Source organism: Curcuma longa, chromosome 2 (assembly GCF_044706935.1).
Source record: "Curcuma longa cultivar G26 ecotype Majalengka, Jawa Barat chromosome 2, ITB_CL_G26_1.1, whole genome shotgun sequence".
Lineage (NCBI taxonomy): Eukaryota > Viridiplantae > Streptophyta > Magnoliopsida > Zingiberales > Zingiberaceae > Curcuma > Curcuma longa.
The window spans coordinates 3,982,035-4,005,070 of record NC_133862.1 but is presented as its reverse complement, the minus strand read 5'-3'; the positions used below and the strand labels follow the sequence as shown (position 1 = coordinate 4,005,070).

Below are 23,036 nucleotides of genomic sequence, written 5' to 3'. Positions count from 1 at the left end.
GTCACTGTCCGCACTCTACACTCCCCAGTCACCCCCATAGAGCAGTGAACTGAGGGGTCAAACAGAACATACCGCCAACTCCAACAACTGACCACTAAAGATAAGTGGGGAGGGGCAGTGTGGCAGGAGGGCAATGTAGCCAGTCCTGGTGCACCCAACTGTAGTGCAACATCTTACCTATGTGGCACCACAACACGGTGCAGGTAAGATCCACCAACAGAAATACCTATAACTATCATGGATGTATACTAATCATCCCAACATGTAATAGCTAAAGTTAATTAGCATGATCAACAGAATCAACAGAGGTCAATATAGGTCCATGATATCAGAGTTAAGACTAATCTAATCATGGATAGATCAAATACGATCATACAACATGTATCATGTAACGAGTCATACAGAAATCAACATGATACAGATAACAAAGGTATCAACTTGGCAATAGTAGATCATCATAAGGTCAAAAGCAAGTATCAAGCAATGATAATCAATGTATCAACTACATACTATCTCAACAGCATGAGTATCAACAGGATAACAAGATAAAAATAGCACATGCACTGGAATAGAAGAACCTGTAGTGACCAAGTACAGGGTACCCACCTGATCAGGCGTCTATCAACACTAGAACCCCCAGAAAATGTAATACTCCAAGTAATAGGACCAATAAATCAAGGTCCTGAAACAATCAACAACACAATGTTTACTAATACTACATTATAATTAACCTACATTTTAATAGATTAATTCTGATAAATTCACGGTATCAAAACGATCGATACTAATCATTTCCCACAAGATAAGGTCATACTTAGTTTTAATCATCCCCCCATAGGTTAACACTAACCTATATGACCTTAATTACTAATCAACTTCACCATCCCATGTTTTTATAACAAACTTAAAACTTCACACAGTATCATGCCCAATTCCACATGAACAGTAATCTAAGATAACCATATTCAGTCCTTATTAATTTTCAAATCAATCAATAAGAAACTCACCTTAACCCACAAAAGCTTTTGTTTCTTCCTTCTCAACTTCAACCGAACACTTCCTCCAACTCCAAGTAAATCATAGAGCTGTGGAACAACATAATTCAATCAAAATCTAAAAGAAACTCTCCATCAATCCATCACACAACCAATTAACTCACCTCTAATCTGTGCCCTAATTTGATTCCTCCTCCTCCTCCTTTCTTCACAGCCGAACCACAGAAACTGAGAAAAGGAATACCAATCAGTAAATCAACTCACAGACTAATTGTGCATCAAGAACAAACAGCCCCGACTTACCTCAGATTGAATTCAACTCAAGCCATAGATTCACTCAATTCCAATCTCCTCAACTTTACCTTGCTGCCTTCACCTTTCTTCGTCTTCTTCTCCTTGCGACAAGAACCAGATGATTCCACCGGCCGAATCTTCCTTGCGGCTGGAACTCAACCCCAGCCGGTCACATCCACAATCAAATCCTGAAATCCGGCGAAACCCTAGATCTTAAGCTTAAAATCCAAGCACCAACTCACAAATCCAGCTTAACTTACCCGATTCTCTTCTTCGATTCACCGCCGATTGCAGCTGATGAAATCGCCGCCCGATCTGCCTCTGCTCGACGCCACCACCACACCTCTACCGAAGATGCGTCGGCAAAATGTCAGTCTCCCGGAAATCCTCCGCTCCGGCACCGCATTAGCAGCTCCTCCAGTCGGCGTCGACAGCGAAGGAAGGAGCGGAGGCGTTCGATCGTGAGAAACCAGAGAGAGCTCGCGATCGGGATCTGAAGCCGACCCCCTTTTAACCGGTGTTACCGGGTCGGATCCGGATACAACCCATTAAACCATTACTTCCTAATTGGGCCTAGACTCATTGGGCTGAAATTGGGGTTGTATTTTTGGGCCTCTAATATGGTATTTTACAAACATAATCTTATGGATTTTATTTTATTGATTTATTTATTTCTAAAAAAACTTAAGTAGCTAACTGCCTGTATCAACCAAATGCAGGAGATAATAATTTATTAGTAAGTAGTCAATTTGTGTTAGAATGACATTAATCAAAGGACGAAGGACACAACACAAGAAGTAAGTCATTTTAATATCGCATTATTTTTGGTTGCAAAAGTGGTCCAACTTGAAGAGAATTAAAATAGCTAGGATGTTAGGACTCTTATTTCTCTTTGTATATTGATAACAAAGGATTTTGATTATATCGACAAAGGGTTTAAATTAACTTTGTGATTATCTAACTTGTTTGATAAGTTGTGCATGATTTACCAAATATATAGGTTGACTTGACAATGGATCAATGGTTTAAGGTCCATAAGATCAAAGAAGAATAGTGCATCAGAGGGATCATAAGATGAGAGCATTGGTAATAGCAATGTTCAAGTGGTTCATGGAGAATCAGACAATTAGTATGAGATATAATATCTAAGTGGGTCAAGATTGATAGGAGACTTAATAATGAGAGAAGTCCTAACAAATTATGGAAGATTGAATGTAAGATACGAGATGTGAAGTCCTAATATGTCATGGAGGACTCAATGTTAGATGAAAGAAAAAGAGGCCAAATAGGTTAAGAGAATCAGATGTTTTGCAATAATAAAATCTTAACAGGTCAAGGTTGATCGGATGTTAAGCAAATAAAATTTTGATAGGTCAAAGTTGACTGAATACTAAGTAATGGTGAAGTTTCGATATGTCAAAGATGATTGGATGCTAGACAATAATGAAATCTCGACAAGTCATAGTTAATTAAATGTTAGGCAAGTGAAATCTCAGTAGGTTAAGATTAATCTAGGTAAAGAAAGTTCTAATAGATCAGTGTTGATCGGATGTTAGATAAAGAAAGTTCGGGTAGTTTGAGGTTAACCTGATACTTAGCTTGACAAAAGAGGTAGATTTACACCCCTTGCAATCCAACAAGCAAGCTTCATGCATCCATAGTAAGGGTATGGACCCTCTTCCCCAACCTCCTTTTGATCGATGTTCTCATATGGTTCATTTTTCCTTTCCCTGAATCATAGCTCCTTCCCTATCATCTAGCTGATCATCTGTAGCACTTATTGGTCTGGTTTTGCCGTTGTGCATTTCATTGGGCTTATCTTTGTTAGAAACTTCTTGTCCAAGAGTATGCGTTTGCTTTATTTGGTTTGTGATCACCATGTCCCCTTGAATTTGCTACAAGACCTCAGTGTATTCAGTATCAGTATCATATTGAATTACATCCAAAGCAGCAGTTTGGTTCATTGTTAGACCTCCAACAAACTCCATTAACCTTGCAGGTCCCCAATGCAATGATTGTTAATTATTGCTTTGGCCCTCTTTATTAGAAACTCTACCATTGGTAGCTGCTGGAATTTGCCTCCTATTTTGTACTTTCGGCCTGTAGACAGCTTTAGGCACCGGTCTTCTACCACCATTTGCTATTTGGTCTTTTAGTCTCTTACAAGTAGCATCCTTGTGTCCCAACATCCTACAATGCGTGCACCATTTTGGCTCAAGCTCATACTCTATCCTCTGAAGGTATTCTCCATCTGGCTTCCAAACTCTCACACCCCTCGCCATTTGCAAAAGAAATTCGCATTTTTGTGCGGGTGTTCAAGTCCGTATGTATCGGGTTGCCTATTTTTGACGCAATCTGACTTAAATACATGACATTCTAACACTCCAAAGGGAATTCAAGGGGGTTGATCCATATCGAACTGTTTGAGTCCCTGTTCATCAAACATGAAATATTTGGGAAGAACTTTTAGCATCAATAGCCGACCATATATAATATACGACCCATTCGACATGAATTTATCCCGGTCCTCTTCTTTCCTAAATTTGAAGATAATCCATCCACTTTGGTGTATGGTAAAAAGAATAATCCACTTGCCAAGAACCACATAAGCTTTTCACAGCATCCTTACATGGAAATTTGACAGCGAAGTACCCCATTAAGCACCAGCCTCAAACATCTACTATCTCATCAAGCCCTTGTGGTAGCATCTCCACAACGTCATCTTGGCTGGGTATGGCCTTGAGTGCAATGTCTTCTTCCAGATTCCTATTCTCTTTGAATAAACTTATCCAAGAACCCCTTACTACAGTAGACCTGGGCCGGTGTGGCATTTCCTCAGTCAAGTTATGTGCAAGCAATTGTGCAATTTCAGACTCAACATCCTCTCTTTCCCCCATGTCTCCTCTGCTCGCAATTGAATTACTTTCCTCCTCCTCTTTAGATTTTGAGGAATCCACCTGCATTGCAATGGAAGAGTGTTGCCTTCCTGATTGGTGTTGCTGCCCACCTTGTAATCGTGTCTTCCGATTTGCATTATCTCCCAAACTCGTGACCCCTAAAGCCAGTAGTGTTGTTCGATTATTTTGAGGCTTGATCGAAATGAGTGTTTATTCCTCTAAATCCTCAAATAATGGTTTCCCTGGGCCGAGCCAAGAACATCTTGTTGGTCGGACTATGCATCTACAAATTTAAACACTAGGAGTATTTTCAACGGTTGCAATCTTGTAAAAGACAAAAATATTCTCTGATATTTTGAAACAAAACAGCGCCGCCTCCATGCTGCCGATCTCCGTCCGGGAGGCGGTTAGGAAGAAAGACGACGACGACGAAGTCAAGTCCTCTTGTTTAACTTTGGAACATTGATTGAAACATTAAGAGGATGAAATTTATCATCATTTATATTAAATTAAAAAAAGTGGCTTACAGCTGTACTACTGCTTTGATGAAAAGGTTGTGGAATCCAACGACAATGGACATGACTGCAGTCGCATAGATAAATAATACGATCTAGATTCCTATTGATCATCACATAATAGATTTATATAATTGAGCGATGGTGGATGAAGTCACGAAAATACCCTTCCATGTGGAAACTATGTTCGATTTCCTAATTTACTTCCTTCTAATAGTGTGAGACAATCATGGGAGGAAGGCACTCAGGTGATGGATTTTTACTGAATCGATTCTTAAAAGTTTTATATTTAAATCATTGAGAATATGATTTATTCGGTATTTTACTTAATCGTGTAAACAACTTTCAGTATTAATTATAATTTAAGTTTTAAAATTCCAAAAATACATGCTACTTTTTCTTTATACCCCTCCTTTCAACGTGCTCTTTCGTCTAAATTGAAAAAAATCCAAACCACTTTTATCGCATCAGTTCCCTACGCCATGAGACGTCATTTTCCGCTTAAGCTTATTTGTAAAAAGCTTTCTTAACATTTATTTCTCAACTATTCTCCTTCCTTTCTTTTGTAAGAATGTTAGATTGATGAGTTATCTGTTTTTTAATTTATCTTGTTGATCGATAGAAAATCTTTATAAAATCAAATCGATCACCTCCAGAATTAATCAATGTAAATTAGATATTTAATGTTAACTAAAAAACGAATGACTTTGATATGAATAAAGAGAATAAACATTAAATATTGAAGTTTAGGGTTTCCAAATAACGGGACTATTCAATTAGACAATTCTAAATTCATCACAGTAAGAAGTTGTCTCAACATATTGGGTATGTGGATTCCTTTTTAGTGGTTTGATCCCCAATTTACTGGGGAGATTCTGTCCGTTTTGATATTAGGAGAGGATAAGAGATAGTTGGCTAAGTGATCTGCATTTTGAGTGATATGCATTTTTGGATTTTCGGATAAGGATCTTTTCCTCCCGCACATTTATTTTTTTTAAAAAAATTATTGATTCCTCTATACTGTACATTGTAAAAAAAATTTTATTAGCCCTCGCCAAAAATTATTTCTGGATCCGTCCCTGGTCGGGGGGCCGATCGTGTGGGGCCGCTAGGTTGGTGGATTCCAACCTTTTGCAGCATAGCCTGGCAAATATAGTATATTTGCTACCGATGAATGCTAAATAAAGATACCCATAATTATTTTGATTTGGATCCCTTCTAAACGAAGCTACATGGGTAACGCATATGAAAGTGAAGATCAAGTTCAAATTATAAATATAAATATTTTTACTTCAAAGTACTTAAGTCTTGAAATGGAATGTTCTTTTATAGAGATAGAGATGTAACTTGTAAGATTCGTATTATGTTAGTGAGAATTTAATATTGTAAATATATATACATCAATGTAAATCTAAAAAATTTAATTGATGATTTTTTTTAAAAAAAAATCTTTTTCCTTTTTTTAATTTTTTTTTTTCGATTCTTCTATGTTTATAATTTTTCTTCGTTTAATATTTTGCATTTTTAAATATTTTATATCCTTATGATTTTTAAATATTTAATGTTTTTAAAATTATTTATTTATTTTTAATATTTTGGTCTTGGCGGGATCGTGCTAATCTCAGGCACCTCATGATGATTGGCTCCATGTTGGCAATTTCTTTAATTTACTATCATAAAAAAATGATAAATCCTAGTCAGTCTAGACAATCTCTGGAGGTGGCTCAGGGTAAATCGGAAACCGCAGGTCCCTAGCGGCCCCAGCATCCTTTGATTGCACTCCCCATTTAGAGAAAATTCTTACAAATACGCCGTTTGCACCATACCCCGGGGACATTTCTTTAATTTACTATCATAATATTATATATGTTGTGTCATTATTACATTATTATTTCAATGGCTAGAAGATGGAAACTTAACGCGTGTTATATTTTAAATGAAAGAAGGCGTGCTCGATTGATTTATTAATTCTTTTGTCTATGAATAACCATGAAGGGTCCTCTAACTAAAATCAACAACCAACATAGTATTTCTTCTAGATGGGAGAGAAGTTGCATCAATTGCCTCGATGGATAGAGATAGCCATTACTTCAGAGATGAAGTTAGATAGCATTAATGAGTTGAACTTGTTGAGTTTGATTAAACCATTAGAAACCTCAGTAATTAATGAGTTGAACTTGTTGAGTTTGATTCATCTTTCTAAACATATTAATCCTCGAGAATATTATGCATCAAGGGCTCTTTTTTTTTCTTGTGATGTAATTCAATTAACTTTGAAATGAATTTTTAAGAAAATGAAACAAAGAAAATCACGGTAAGAAATTTAGCATATGAATGCCCAATCTTAATCATCTTATCCATAGATATTGTACTTCCAAATGCTTGCGAACTTGATATCATATTTATGTGATAAAATATTCTTAGCAAATTTCTCTATAAAACACATTCCATAATTTCACAAAATAAAAAGCTAATATATTAACATTATAAAATATCATGAACGTAATAAAATTAAAATTTTATAGTGAACAATATAATTACTGAAAATATAAGAGTTGTATTCTAGTTTCATAAACTTAGGAATTTATTTATGCAAAGATACAGATAGACAAGATAATATGTACATTGTACAATATACATATATCAATGACTACAAAATTACTTATACAAAGTTCATGATGATAATAAAAAGGTGCAAATTGCACATGCTTGCATATACATAAAACAAATTAACGAGCGCAATTTTGTGACCACATAAGTTCCTTCTCAAAGCTATAATTCCTAGAATTTCCTTGAGTTATTTCATCCACCATTTGTGAAGAAGAGTGAGATGGCATGCTGAGTAAACATTCAGCTTCCTCATTCCCTTCTAGAATGCAAACTCCTTTCTTTTTCATTCTAACCTTTCTCATGCTTTGCAATTTATATTCAACTTCTTTCATTGTAGGCCTATTCGCACCTTTCAAATTCAGGCATATTTCTATCAAACTACTGATTTCAATAAACTCTTGGTTTGTTCCTTCTTGTAAAACACGATCTTCAATAAGATCAAGCAATGTGTTTTCTCTTGTTGCTTGAAGGAAATTCATGGCTAGATTTTGTTGTAACCCATTTTTGGTTGAGAAGATGGGCTTCTTTCCGGTCAAAAGTTCAAGAAGAATAATTCCAAAACTATAAACATCACTTTTCTCTGTCAATTGACTAGTTTGATAATACTCTGGATCAATATACCCAAAAGTACCATGTATGGCAGTAACTATGTGTGTTTGATCAAGAGGAATAAATCTTGATGCTCCAAAGTCTGATACCTTCGCCTTAAAAGTATCATCTAAAAGAATATTTGATGACTTGACATCCCTATGGAAGACAGACATAGAAGCAGCTGAGTGTAAATAGGCAAGAGCTCCTGCAGATTCTGAGGCAATTCTGAGCCGATCATCCCATGACAATTTTGATTCACCTTGTGAAACATGCAGATGATCAAAAAGAGTCCCGTTAGAAATAAATTCATAAATCAGCAAAGGAACTTCAGTTTCTAAACAACATCCAAGAAGCTTAACTACGTTCCTATGATTGATCTGAGAAAGAACCGCAACCTCATTTATAAATTGGTCAATCTCACTTGTCTTAACTGTTTTTGACTTTTTTATGGCAACAACTCGTTGATCTGATAGAATCCCTTTGTAAACTGTTCCATGTCCTCCCCTTCCAAGTACTCGAGTTTCATCGAAATTATTTGTTGCCTTTTCTATTTCTTCTAGAGAAAATACGTTTGTTCTCTCCTCAACATGATCACTTGTGGAGATTAATTGTTGAAGTAGTAAACCATGATTCCTTAGAAAATTCCTTTTTTTAATTTTCTGTTGATTTCTTTGCTTCCATTTCTTGCATACGATGAACAATGTTATGCAGAAGAGCAAGAGACTTGTTCCCATGCTAGCACCAAGGATGACACCTGCACAAAATTGATTTGTTACTTTTTATTTTAATTTATTTATCCATAGAATTTTACCTAAACGTAAAATAATATTTCTTACATATATAAAATCTACATAGAACTGGGGATAGGGATGTACCAAGTAAAAGAGGATTTCTTTTGTGAGAGAGGCATGCTCCTTTATAAGGATCACCAGATGTTCCTGGGGGACATATACAACTGAAATTTCCTACTGAATTTACACAAATTCCAGTGCAAACTTTTTGAGAAGAATTGCATTCGTCGATATCTAAAATTTCAAAACACTTTGTCAATACATCCCATGTTTAAAATATAAATAATTAATATTTATTAATTAATCGATACATATAAAGAACATGGTTATAGATATTATAATATGTTATTAAAATTGTGTCAGTGTGACAGTGTGCATACTTTTTAATATCACATATTTAAAATTCATATATCATACATATCTTGGCAAAAGTGAGAAATTAAGGATGTTTTCATACCTTGACATCCACCATGAAGGTAAGGATTTCCATCATAGCCATCCTCGCATATGCATCTATATCCGTCTTCATCTTTTTACATCCAAACATGAGCTGTGTTCATGGATACATGCGAAGGTGGCGTTGTCTTTTGCAGCATCCTTGCAAGATTGATAGTCTACTACCCAATTAATGACCATAGTATCCTTGTAAGGAAGTGATAATTGTATACGTAAGACATTGTACTCCAGTTGCCCTTCCTTTAATGAAATTTTGCTCACTACACCATAACCATATCTATAGAAGAGGTGGGAGGTCTCATTGCATGTTAGAGCAAAGTGTTGATCTCGATAACAGCCTTGTTTTAGCCCAAACGGAAAGAAAATTGTAATATTTCCACATTTGGTTTGACAATCTTTTCCAGGAGTGGACGTGAAATTTTTATCTGTTAACGAACTCACAAATGATTAGTTATAATATATATGAATTTTATAAAATTATGCATCATTAATTTATTTTGTTCAATTAATTAACAAATATACTTTTATAAGAGAATATATATATATATATATATAAACAGATTTAGAATCATTACCTAATTGACAACCATCAGGCAGGTAGGGATTGCCGACATAATTTAAAGAACATTGACACTGATAGCCAATGGTTTCATTCAAATATGATGCATCTTCATAAAGGACATCATGGCATTCACTTCCTTTACTACGACATGCATAAGTGTCAGTCCTTTTCCTGGCCTCTCTACAAGTTGAATTGTCTTTGAAGTACCAACCAAGACTGACCATCATTCCAGTTCTATTCCTATTGTTTATAAAATTTTGGAAGTCATCGGCACTGGTGGTGTCCTCATTGTATATGATAGCCATGATGTTGGAGGTACTATTGACGATCATATGATCCAAATTCCCATTGAGTCGAGTTAATTGAATAGCCCATGAAAGCTGGCTGAATTTTGCTCGATCCAAGTAAATATAACAATATGTATCGTTGAACAAATATCTTTGCTCAGCAGTTGAAGTATTGATAGGGGAGCATATTGTATAGCAAGCATCTATCGTACTATTGTCAGTAAGATTAACAATATTGGCAATAGCATTACAACCAACCACAGTCAAAAAGTTATAGCCTCTATGTGTTTCTAAATCAACTAAATATAAGCCAAAAGAGAAAGGCAAATTCTTAAGATTGATCAACGCCATAGTCGTATTGAATTGTGCATCGGCATTCAATGTCACATATGGCGATTCAATGTATATTAACCCCTTTGCTATATCAAAATTTCTTACTTGAATATTGCCATCTCCTAACAAGAGTCTTGGAGGATCCGATCACTTGAACAAGTAAGATTAAATCCAACACCATAATAACAATTCGTGCCGATGCCAAAAGGATATTCAATTTTTATATCACCGCATGTTTTGGAACAATTGGAAAGGAGGGCATCCGTTGGCCAACTTGTAAAACCCTCCAATGATATCAATAATATAATTTGCAGCAGCAATATGCCCGTGAATTCCATTTTATATTCCTACAAATTAATTATTAATAAAAGTATATAATCAATTAACAGAGAAATGATCATAACACGTATGTGTGCATTAATAAAAAAAACTACTCCAAGAGAAATTATATATGTACTTCTAGGAACGAATTTGCATGATGTACATAATTAATCACGAGTTTGCAATATATTTATTCGCTTTTTCCAAAAATAGAATAGTCTAGCAATCAAAAAGTTATTAATTTAGTTGGATTGCTTTAGGAGAAAATGATAATTATTATAAGAGTTAAAAATATAATCTATGTTTAAGAAATTAGAAAAAAAACTTTTTTATTCACAAAACAAATGATAAATTTATCTCATTAATTTGTGAGTATTTCAACTAACAAAATATTCTTAATTAACTTGATCGAGTATCAGTATCAACAAGACATCTTGTTCATCAGAGAACCTATTAACATGATGATATGTAAGTCTAAAAATTCTCAAGACTTGGCTCATCTAATTATGTCTTACATATAAGCTCCTTCATTAGTCCACATAATTTCATGTGGAATTGTTAATTTTATAGGAACTAGAAATCATTTTTTAATATATCGAGTCCATCGTGAGTTTGATTTATTCAATCGTACTGGCCAACATAATATATAAAATTGACTCAATTGATTTATTCAATATTCCAATCAATCAAGCTCAACAAGTCAGCTAGCAAATTAAGAAAGTCTTATCAATTGAATCAATTAAGTCTATCTTAACCAACCATTAGGTGAACTAGAGAATCCATTAACTTGATATGCCCAACCACTTGAAATGAACCATTCCTGCTTAAACTATTCATCTAAACATCAAAATAAAATCATTGAGAAAAAGAATCATTTTGATTCCACTCTATTTGTGTGTATTAAACACAATCTTATAGTAACTAAATATTAATTAATTAAGACGCACAGAAGTGAAGAGAAAATACTTATATCGAATTTGGTAGCCAACTCACTAACTTGATTGATGTACGGCTTCTTTCTTCAACCAAAGTACAATTATCCCGTGGGATCTAAGTTCTTTATATAGAGATAATGCTGTGCTACGTGGAATCAATATTGATCAAAGAATAAGAATAATGTATTTTTAATCCCATATAAAATAATAATATGTCAGCGTGGACTTGACTTCAAGAAATATGTGATCAGGTCAATCACTATCGTTTCATTTAAAGAGATTAAAACAGAAATGGATAGAAATTATTTTCCTTGCTCACCTTTTAGCCATATCATTATTTTAATAATCTTCTATATGTTATTTATTCTATTTTAATCTTATACGTGCCATGCATGTATATACATTGTGCATGAAATTTCAATCATATATTTTTCACTTTACATAGGAGAATAGTTAGCTGTTGTTATGATATATATAGGCTTCTTCTGTAGAGTTGCTTGAGTCGTGAAGTAATGTAACTTAGTAAATGTGCTTAAAGTTAATTGTATATTATAATTGAGGTATTATTTTCAGAGGGAAAAATTTAAAAGAGTATCCTTTTTTATTGGGATCATCTACGGATGATCTCATTTTTATTTAGTATAAAAGGATGTTAACTACGAATTCATAATTGATATAATATAAAGACTTTAACTCTAATCAATATAAATTAACAGTTAGTGTATTTAATTATTGCCATTATAAAAAATAAGTCTTCTCCTAATAAAAAAATCTTCTACAATGACCATTGAAAAAGACCCTAGAAAGATAATGGAAACTTTGGTACAAGCACGGTTATTTCCATCGAATAAAAAAAGAATATCATATAAGTTGATTTCATTGTTGACTCTTCTTCTCATTACATTTATAAATTAAATGTGATAATAAATCCTTGATTTTCCACAGAAGAATAGTCACATATGTTTGTCTTCAATTTATATTTCATTTTCCACATCTCTATTTATCAGTAGCCCTCACCATTAAGATAAGGAAAGATATCTCAAATCTGACAACTTGTTAAGTCTATTTGAATAGTTGGTTTAAGTCTATTTAATTGTGTGCCCCACTTCACTTAGAACCCAAATATAACGTTCTGGGTCTACGACGACTGCTGCAGAGACTTAAGAGTCATGCAAAAGTTTTTTTTTATTTGTTTTTGATAGCCAATAATTGCCACAATTATTGTCGTATAAACATTCTAATTATATATAGTTTGCAATCGAATAATGCCATCATAAATGCTTAAATATCTACAACCATATGATAGTGATTAAAGGTTTCCATGTTGATTATAGTGATTGCAACATTGTCACAAGCAAATGAGATTTTAAAATAATAATTATTTGAAAAATTAAACAACCATGAATTTCATACATATCAACAATATATATATTGTTTCATAGAATTCCATGTAAGTTGATTTCCTTGTTGACTAGTATTCTCATTGTATTTAAGTATGATAGTAATAAATCCTTGATTTTTCATAGAAGAATAGTCATCGTATTTAATTCTTACCATTATAAAAACTAAGTAGTCTTCTCCTAATAAAAAAAAAAGTCTTCTGCAATGACCATTGAAAAAGACCCAAGAAAGATAATGGAAACTTTGGTACAAGCACGGTTATTTCCATCGAATAAAAAAAGAATATCATATAAGTTGATTTCATTGTTGACTCTTCTTCTCATTGCATTTATAAATTAAATGTGATAATAAATCCTTGCTAAGAACTGATTCCCTCTGCAGGACGTCTCTATAGAGGAATGTCAAAGAAAGCTATGGGAATAGTCTAAAAAAGGGACTCAAGGAAACACGCCTTGGTCCAGAACTTTCATGCTATGCCCGGATAAGATCTCTCGGACTTGGGAAGGACCGAACTCTCTTAGGAAGACCAACTACCTGGACTACATAGAAAAAGGAGAGTGGGCCGTAAAGAATAGTCACATATGTTTGTCTTCAATTTATATTTCATTTTCCACATCTCTATTTATTAGTAGCCCTCACCATTAAGATAAGGAAAGATATCTCAAATCTGACAACTTGTTAAGTCTATTTGAATAGTTGGTTTAAGTCTATTTAATTGTGTGCCCCACTTCACTTAGAACCCAAATATAACGTTCTGGGTCTACGACGACTACTACAGAGACTTAAGAGTCATGCAAAAGTTTTTTTATTTGTTTTTGATAGCCAATAATTGCCACAATTATTGTCGTATAAACATTCTAATTATATATAGTTTGCAATCGAATAATGCCATCATAAATGCTTAAATATCTACAACCATATGATAATGATTAAAGGTTTCCATGATGATTATAGTGATTGCAACATTGTCACAAGCAAATGAGATTTTAAAATAATAATTATATGAAAAATTAAACAACCATGAATTTCATACATATCAACAATATATATATTCAGAAACATATTAAGTTAACCGTTATAAATCAATTTTTTTAATGAATGAAAAATTAATATTCGACATTATTTAAGTTAGGAAGGATTGTTGAATTAAATCAGACAAAAATAGACATGGTGGATATTTTATCACTCTAATGTGCATGAATTTTGATGTTTGAGGGAGCATGAAGAGGTGAGAATTTGATTGAAAAATAAGATTAATAAAATCTCAAAAATTGGTTAGGTATAAAATTAAAATATTAAAAGTTATGCTTTGATAAGGCAGAAGACGACTCTGAAAAATTACCTGTGGCACTAAAGGAACATGTCATTAGTCACACACAGGCCATGGACGTATAGCCCAGGCCGCAAGTTGCCAAGGTCGCTTATGCAATCTAATTAAGTGATGCGGGAATAGAAAGTAATTTAATTTTAAATTATTATTATTATTATTGTCGAGTTAGAATTTTGAGAATATTTTCATGTTTGTAATGTTAAGATCTCGATTCTATTTAAATCATTATTTAATTGATTTTAGACTTTTTAATTTTTATCAATAAGGATTTACGACCGTGTTATTTCTTCTCAAACGTTAAGTTTGGTTACCTATCTCTTGATATTCTGTCAAATAACAGGGTTTAAAAGATTATTTTCGACATTTATGTTTGAATCAATGGAATCAATAGTTATCCGCTGCATCATTATTTCTAATATTTATATTCGAATCAACGAAATTAATAGTTATCTACTACATCAATTGGTATCAGATGATCTTGTGTCAATGCCACTAAGTAATAATGCTACTTGTTTCTGACAGAAATTTAAGGGAGAATTTTCTCCACCTTGGGGAGAATGATGCAGGAATAACAACAACAATCAAACCTTATCTCACTAGGTGAGATCGACTATATGGATCCTTCTATGTGAGCTCTATCCCCTACTACATCTTCATTTATAGTTAAATAAAATTTATCTTATTTTACTTTTACTAACCAAGTCTTTTTTGATCTTCCTATTCCTCATTTGATGTACATATTTATCATAATTTCATATTACCTGACTAGAATATATATTTATTAATCATCTACGTACATATCTATACCATCTTAAACATGTCTCCTTGAGTTTTTCTTCAATAGGTGTAATCCTAATTTTCTCTTTTCTCTTTAATATTTTCATTTATTATCTTATCCATTCTTGTATGTTCGCACATCTACTTTAACATCTTCATCTCTGCAACTTTCATCTTTTGTTCATGTGCTCAAGTTATAACCGAACATTTAGTTCCATATAACATAGCAGGTCTAACCACTATTTTATAAACTTTTTTTTAAGTTTTAGAGGTATTTTATGATCACAAAAGACATTTGACACTCTCCTCTATTTCAACCATCCTATTGTATTTTATGAAAAATATCTCTCTCAATCTCTCCCTGCTTTTGTAGAAATAATCCTAAATATTTAAAACTCTTAGTTACAAATAACTCATCATATCTTAACTTAAATTCTAATATTACTACACTTAAATTCCATATATTCTATCTTTACTCTACTAAGCCAAAAACTTTTCACTTCTAATGTTTCTCGCCAAGATTCGAGTTTAACATTTACTCCTTCACGTGTCTCATCCACTGAAATAATATAATATGCAAATGGAAGATCTTTGCACGAACTTTGATTTGATATATTGTGCGTCTCATAGTTCAATCCTACCACTCAATTCTAGCAGTTATGAAACCCTAACTGCTATAACATGAATGTTAAATCTTAAACTTTAAGAGGTCATAACTTTTGATTTGGGTTGAACCACGGGATGTACAATATATTAAATAGAAATTTATTTAGATATCTACAATTTATTATAGGGTGATCCCATAATGGCCAGGTTTTAGGCTAAAAAAATCATTTAAATCTTTTTCAAAGGCTCAAACATGAATGTGATATACTATATTAAGAGTAGTTGTTAGGACTCATGCGAGCTAGAGTGTGGGTGAATAGCTTCTATTGCTTCTCGTCTTGATTTTATGCTCGTCATTTGAATGCGCAACGAAAAATTTGATTCCGTTGTTTTTCACTTTGGATTGCCTCTTGATAGTAGGAAATGTAGCAGCACTTCGCCTTTAATACCTCAAGATCCGACCTTAAAAATCTCCTCGAAACCCTTCATTTAAAGTCTTTAGGTTGGAATTGATTTCGATCTATCAGTTGATTAATCTTATCAATCAGTAGATTAATATGGTCTTTGACATTATTCCTACCTTTAAACGACCTCTGAATCTTCTAAAATCTATCTGATTTTATTAATTATTTGAATGTTAGTCAATTGATATACCCAATCAATCGACTATTAGTAATCAGTTGAATCTTTATTCGAATCGACTTGCTTCTGTTTAATTGTTAATTGGCATCTGTCGATTAATAACAACCATCAATCGATTGATGTCATCACTCGAGTCAAACAGTTGAATCGATAAGCTTCTATTCAATTTCTAAAGTCATCATTCGACTAATCGAACACATTAGTCGACTAATACTATAACAAATCATCGTTTATGATTACTATAGCAAATCACCGTTCATGATTACTGTAGTAAATTATTGTAGTAGTACTGTTGTCACGTCCCAAGAGACGGTTGCTCGAAAAATTTTGACAACATCTCCCCTGTAACAATTCAACTTTTCCTGAATACATATTAAGATACAAACCCACACGACCGTTCTAAAATACAACATATGTATATAACTATTAAACAACTACAGGATAAAGGCCCACACGGCCACAAACTACACGATCAACACATGCATGTAAGAAACTCATATACACATATCAACAAAGTATGATCACCAACACATATCAACTACAAATACTGCGAAAATCCCAAAGCACATCGATAGTGCTCTCAACAAAATCAAACAACAAACTCCACCATGAAGCCAAAATATAAATACGCACAGAAACTCCACAAACCACACATCGAAAACACGATCCATAACTACACAAGTATGAACAGAAGTCCAAATCCCAGATACTCACAAAATCTCTACAAGTCCACAAATAAAGTCCACATACCAAATACAACCAGAATCCATACGAAGAAAACCACAACATAAGTCTTCTGTTGTGAGATGGGGGCAGTCCGGCAAAACTCCAAGCTTTAAGTCAACATCCTTACCTGCTACCCTAGGGAGACAAAAAAACTCCAGGATCTGGGTGGTGAGTATAAAATACTCAGTAGGTACTAGATAGAAATACACTATATATATATATATATATATATATATATATATATATATATACACATCAGAAATGCTATGCTGCCTGCCGGTTTCCTACGTGGCCGTGCGCGACAGCAGGATCACCGTCCATCACGCATGATCGCGAGGATCTAACCGTCCAAAAGTGGAAATGCACAGTGCTCCCTCGCGCCGACCCGACGCTGCCGCCTCGCCATCCGGCCACCGTCAGCTGCCGAACCGGGCCCAGTCGACGTGCCACTCGCCGGCGCGCCGACCCGCACCGAATTCCGATCGGATTATGGCCGAATTCGGCCGAAAATCGGCGAACCCAGCACGCGGCCGCCGGCGGTCCTTCCTCAGCAAGTCTCCGACCGTGATTTGGCCAGAAACCAATCGCGATTTGGCCCACAATGGCCGGGTCTACAATTCGATGATTTCCGACCAAATTTTGACCACTATCCAATCGGAATCCGATGCCAGATGGTGCGCCGACAAGTAGGTCGTCGATCGGGCCCGGGGCGGCAGTCTCCGATGGCCCGACAGCGTGGCGACGGCGGTGACAGTGGCTGGGGGTCGGGGGTGTCGCACACGGGTCGCGGATGGGAGTGTCGCGCAGCATAGCATTTTATATATATATATATATATATATATAAGGGACAACAGGAAATCATACGATACATAATGAATAAGGGCAATATTCAACGAACAACTAACAAGTAACATACAATACAAGAATAATACATCCAATGCAACAATCATATAACAACAAGTACAACAACCACAATCATATGTGACAACAAGTGCAACGACCACAATCATATATGACAACGAATGCAACAACCATCAATGCAGTGCATAACCACCAACAAATGCATGTACACATAATATGCATGGTCACTGTCTCCGATGGCGGTGACAGTGGCTGGGGGTCGGGGGTGTCGCACACGGGTCGCGGATGGGAGTGTCGCGCAGCATAGCATTTTATATATATATATATATATATATATAAGGGACAACAGGAAATCATACGATACATAATGAATAAGGGCAATATTCAACGAACAACTAACAAGTAACATACAATACAAGAATAATACATCCAATGCAACAATCATATAACAACAAGTACAACAACCACAATCATATGTGACAACAAGTGCAACGACCACAATCATATATGACAACGAATGCAACAACCATCAATGCAGTGCATAACCACCAACAAATGCATGTACACATAATATGCATGGTCACTGTCTGCACTCGTCACCCCTAGATATCCACCCAGTGTAGTGAACTGGGACGTAGTGAACTGGGACGTACGACAGGAAAACTATATATGCTCCAACAACAAATCACTACTAATCAAGTGGGGAGCGACAGTATTCCAAGAGAGCTATCTAGCTAGTCCTGGTAGCACCCACACAGACAGTGCTATAATGCTCTCACCCACACAGACAGCGAGAGTCAACGACATGTTATGATGCTATGACGCACAGTTCAACAATGCTCTTACCCACATAGGTAGTGAGAGTCAACAACAATAACATATTATGATGCTATGATGCACAGTTCAACAATGCTCTCACCCACACAGACAGTGAAAGTCAACATCAACAACATATTATGATGCTATGATGCACAGTTCAACAGATAACTACCACATCTATCAAGATCTATACAACATCAATCAACCAAGTCATCACAGATCAACAATAAATAAGGAGACTGTATTGACAACAAATAGATTATATCAAGATCAACGGTAAGTATCAAGCAATGAATTAGGCAACGAATGTAATAAAGATAGCAACTGGATAATTAATAATAAGAATATACTAAATTATATACTACGAAAAGAACCTATGTTGACCAAGCACAAGAGTACCCACCTGATAAGACGCACATCAAAATCAGAACCTCTTCATACAATAGGATCCACAAATCAAGGTCCTAGTCTCAACTGGTGGAATCCAGCAGTGAAGCCTTGAACAACTGATCAAAACTCAATAGCAATTTCACCGGGATCAAGATTAACCGAAATAGAACCCCAAAATAAAAATCTAGAAACTTCAAAAATCAACCCATCCAACAGAATCCTGGTTCCATTGAATTTCCAACAGCAGCCAACATCCTAACAAACTCGAAATCTCACAGCATACCAATACCGGATCAAACACCTCAACAGATCAAATCACACGAGAATTCAACTCCAACCAATCTCTAACTTACTCTCGTTTGGCATCCACACAGCACAATTTTGCAGCTGTAGAGTCTTTGAGAGTTCAACCAGGGTGGTGTACAAAATGGTGTGCCTATCTAGTGATTTCCGGATTTCTTGAGTAAGCATTCGCACGTGCCAGCTCACTTCTTCCTGCCTTTTCATCAGCCCTACTTTCTGGTCCAGTTAATGAGCTTTTAGCCTAAGAAAATTCTCCCTCAATTTGACTTTTAGAAGCTGAGGGATCAAAGTCAAGAGGGTTATTGCAGTCAAGAAGGAGACAAGTGCTGTGAGGAATTTGGAAATGGTGAGAGCCAACACTAAGAGGAAGGAATGGGACTTGTATGTGAACACATTGAGCAAGTGGGTCAATCCGCAAAGAACTATGAACGCGCTGAACTGAAAGAAGATCCATTTGAAGGGGAACAACTTTGAGCATGTAACAAAGTACAATAGCTCAAGTGGAATGGAGAAATATGCAGCTGCAATCAACAAGTCGCTTTTCTGACAGTTTCGGATTCCCTCAATGCTCCACAGTCTGTCACCATCGCAATCACAGAGGGGAAACTCAAGCTCCGTAGCAGAACCAAATGAGAGAAATGGCAGAAGCAACAGCCCATGGTAGAATGCTCTTGATGTTCGGATAAGAAACTTCATCGCATTAACATACTAAAAAAAATGACCATTCAGAAAACTTCCAAGCTCCCAGGAAATAAGATATCAGCAAGGCTTCGAACACAAGCAACTTGGATGGAACTGCTTCAGCTCGCTGCCTGCCCGCACAGAACGAACGTTCGAACGGTGAAGGAGAAGAAACATCGCCGAGACGCCGAAACAAATCCCTTCAAAAGCCTAACTTTCGCACGCTCCCACGCTAGATCCTCCAAAATCTGAAATTTCTGACTCTACATTGTACCAAATCGGAGCACTTAGGTCACCGGGAACGGGAGCGCGCAGTCGCTGCTCTCGTGGAGTTCTAGGAATCCATGCCCACATCACATCGCGTCACGCCACATTGTCTCCGATGCCGAATCGGGAAAGACACTAAACGTGGACTCCGCTGCGTTCCAGGCAAGGATTGTCCCGCCCGTCGAATGCCAATTGGAGGATGCAGAAGCATTGGGAGATTTAAAAATCCCCATCGCCAAAAGGCTCCTCGCTCGCGCTCGGGAGAAGCAAGAAAAGGCGTCGATAAGGTTTCCAATACGCTTACAGTCGGCGACGGAGGGATCTCTGGTCCGGCGATGCCCTCGCGCGGACGGGAGTAGTGGACGGCGGCACACACCCGGGAAGATGAAGCTTGCCGGCGGAAAACGCGAACCCCTGTTTTATTGAGGAGCTACAGTGCCAGTTTAGTTTTTTTTTTCTTTGTGTTTTTCACGCGGCAACCGAAAAACCCAAAAACCCAAAACTAAAACCCTAATCAGGCTGAACCGGGTTCAGCCAAATTAGCACTGTAGCAAATCAAATTTATTTTGGTTCGCTTGGTTCACTAATCAAACGAATTCTGATTTGATCCAACCCAGTCTCGTTCATTTCGTCTTCACAAGACGAGTTCCATTCTCCCTTACTAGCAGAATTTCTGGTATTTAACAACTGTAGCAATCATATTTTTGAGGTTTGGGGGGGGGGAGGGGGGGGGGGGGGGGGGGGGGGGGGGGGGGTTTGCATATATTAGTCAATCGATACACCCTATCAATTGATTAATATTTCTATTTCAGCCTTATCAAAGTCGAATTTTTATCTTGTCCAGTATCCAATTAACCTCAACCTACCAAGATTTTCTTTGCTCGACATCCGATCAAACTTGACCTATCGAGATTTTTCGTTAGCTAGCATCCTGTCAACCTTAACCTGTCGAGACTTGATCGTTGTCTGGTATCTGGTCAAACTTGACTTGCGAGACTTCCTCATTGCTTATTATCTAGTCAACCATGGCATATAAGGACTTCCTTATTGTCTGACATTTGATCAACTTTGACCTATCAGGACTTCTATCATCACCAAGTGTCTGGTCGTCCATCACCCACTTTAACTTCACTTCTCATGTCAAGTGTCCAGTCCTTCTTGACTCACTTGGATTTTCCTTCTCATGTCAACTTCTTGTTAGACTTTCGTTCGTCAAGCATCTTATCATCCATTATCCACTTAGACTTTTTGTATTTTATCAAGTATCCAGTCAACCTTGACCTACTTGACTGTTCTTTCAACCGATTTAATATATTGATCAAACATCGAAGCCCAACTCAAGTCTACTCAAACTTGGTCAACTTAGTCAACCTTGCAGAGATAATTTACACCAATATTTTTTTTCATTTTTAATGTTTGATAATATATTTAAGTTAGAGCTAACTCAATAGCTCAATTTTCTACTTTATCATTCTTCTCATGCCAAAGCATGAATGAAGGTTTCCTCATTTAAACTCTCCATTCTCCCCTTTTGGCACACATCAAAAATATCTTTCAAAAATTCATTCTCTTCTTTTATTCCTAACTTCCAAAATCACAATAGAGGTTTTCTATCTTCCATTGTCTTCAATGCTTAACCTTGAGTATACAGTTCTTCATTCGTTCACTCATCCTCAAATTCTTACATTTTCCTCCTTTCATATCAAAATCACGTCTTTGAGAAGGGTTTCCTTCTCAAAGCATGCTCAAACTTCAATCATTACACCAATAATAATTTGGAGTTCTTAAATCTTTAGGAAAATTCAAAATCTAAATTATGAGGTTAAAGATTCGATCTTGAATCTAAACCTCTATCTCAATTCTATTTCTTTTCTTTCTAACATTCATTTCTCATTTTCATCAAGAAAATCATCTTTGAATGTTTATTCAAGCATATTAGAGAATTAAGGATAGTTAAGATATCTAGAAATGAGCTTAAACGACATAAACCAACCTATTTTAGTCCATTAGAAAATTGATATTCTACATTAGTCAACTGATACTTAAAAAATTACACTTTCAATTTTTAGACTGAAATTCAAAAATTCATAAGTAATTCTATAATTTTTAAAAAATCATAAAATTTCATATAGACATTACTTATATCAAATGCTATAACTTAATCAATGGTGATTTTTATCAATAGATAGACTTCACCCAGGTTTTTAAAAATATTTTTGAAATAATTTTTAAAATTAATTTTCAATCATGATCTATGGGCTAAATGCACAAGCATTACACATTAGCATATCCCATGATTGGCCATATAAAATCTATTTGGATTTAATAAAATTAAAGTTCATTTTGATACACCAAATTGCATCTTGAACTTAGTTCATCATCATAACATTTCACTTGTATCTAAAGTGTCTCAATACACACACAAGTTAATTGAAAACTTTAATATTTCACTTTAACTAACATTGTATCAACTTAATCAATGGTGATTCTTATCAATAGATAGGCTTCACTAAGGTTTTCAATAATATTTTTGAAATAATTTTTAAAATTAATTTTCAACCATGATCTATTGGGTAAATACACATGAATTGCACATTAGCATTTCCCATGATTGACCATATAAAATCCATTTGGATTTAATAAAAC

At 35.3% G+C, this 23,036-nt stretch overlaps 1 long non-coding RNA gene and 1 pseudogene across 1 annotated transcript; both read right to left on the bottom strand.

Moving 5' to 3' along the window:
• Positions 1 to 1,159: 1,159 nt before the first annotated feature.
• Positions 1,160 to 1,747, bottom strand: LOC141816791 (uncharacterized). Its single transcript, XR_012600743.1, has 3 exons — positions 1,550 to 1,747; positions 1,299 to 1,477; positions 1,160 to 1,223 (listed from the first exon to the last, which is right to left on the bottom strand). It is a non-coding gene; the product is annotated as an uncharacterized LOC141816791 (long non-coding RNA).
• Positions 1,748 to 7,371: 5,624 nt separating this feature from the next.
• LOC141822216 (wall-associated receptor kinase 5-like) overlaps positions 7,372 to 23,036 on the bottom strand; it is a 39,125-nt pseudogene continuing 23,460 nt past the window's right edge.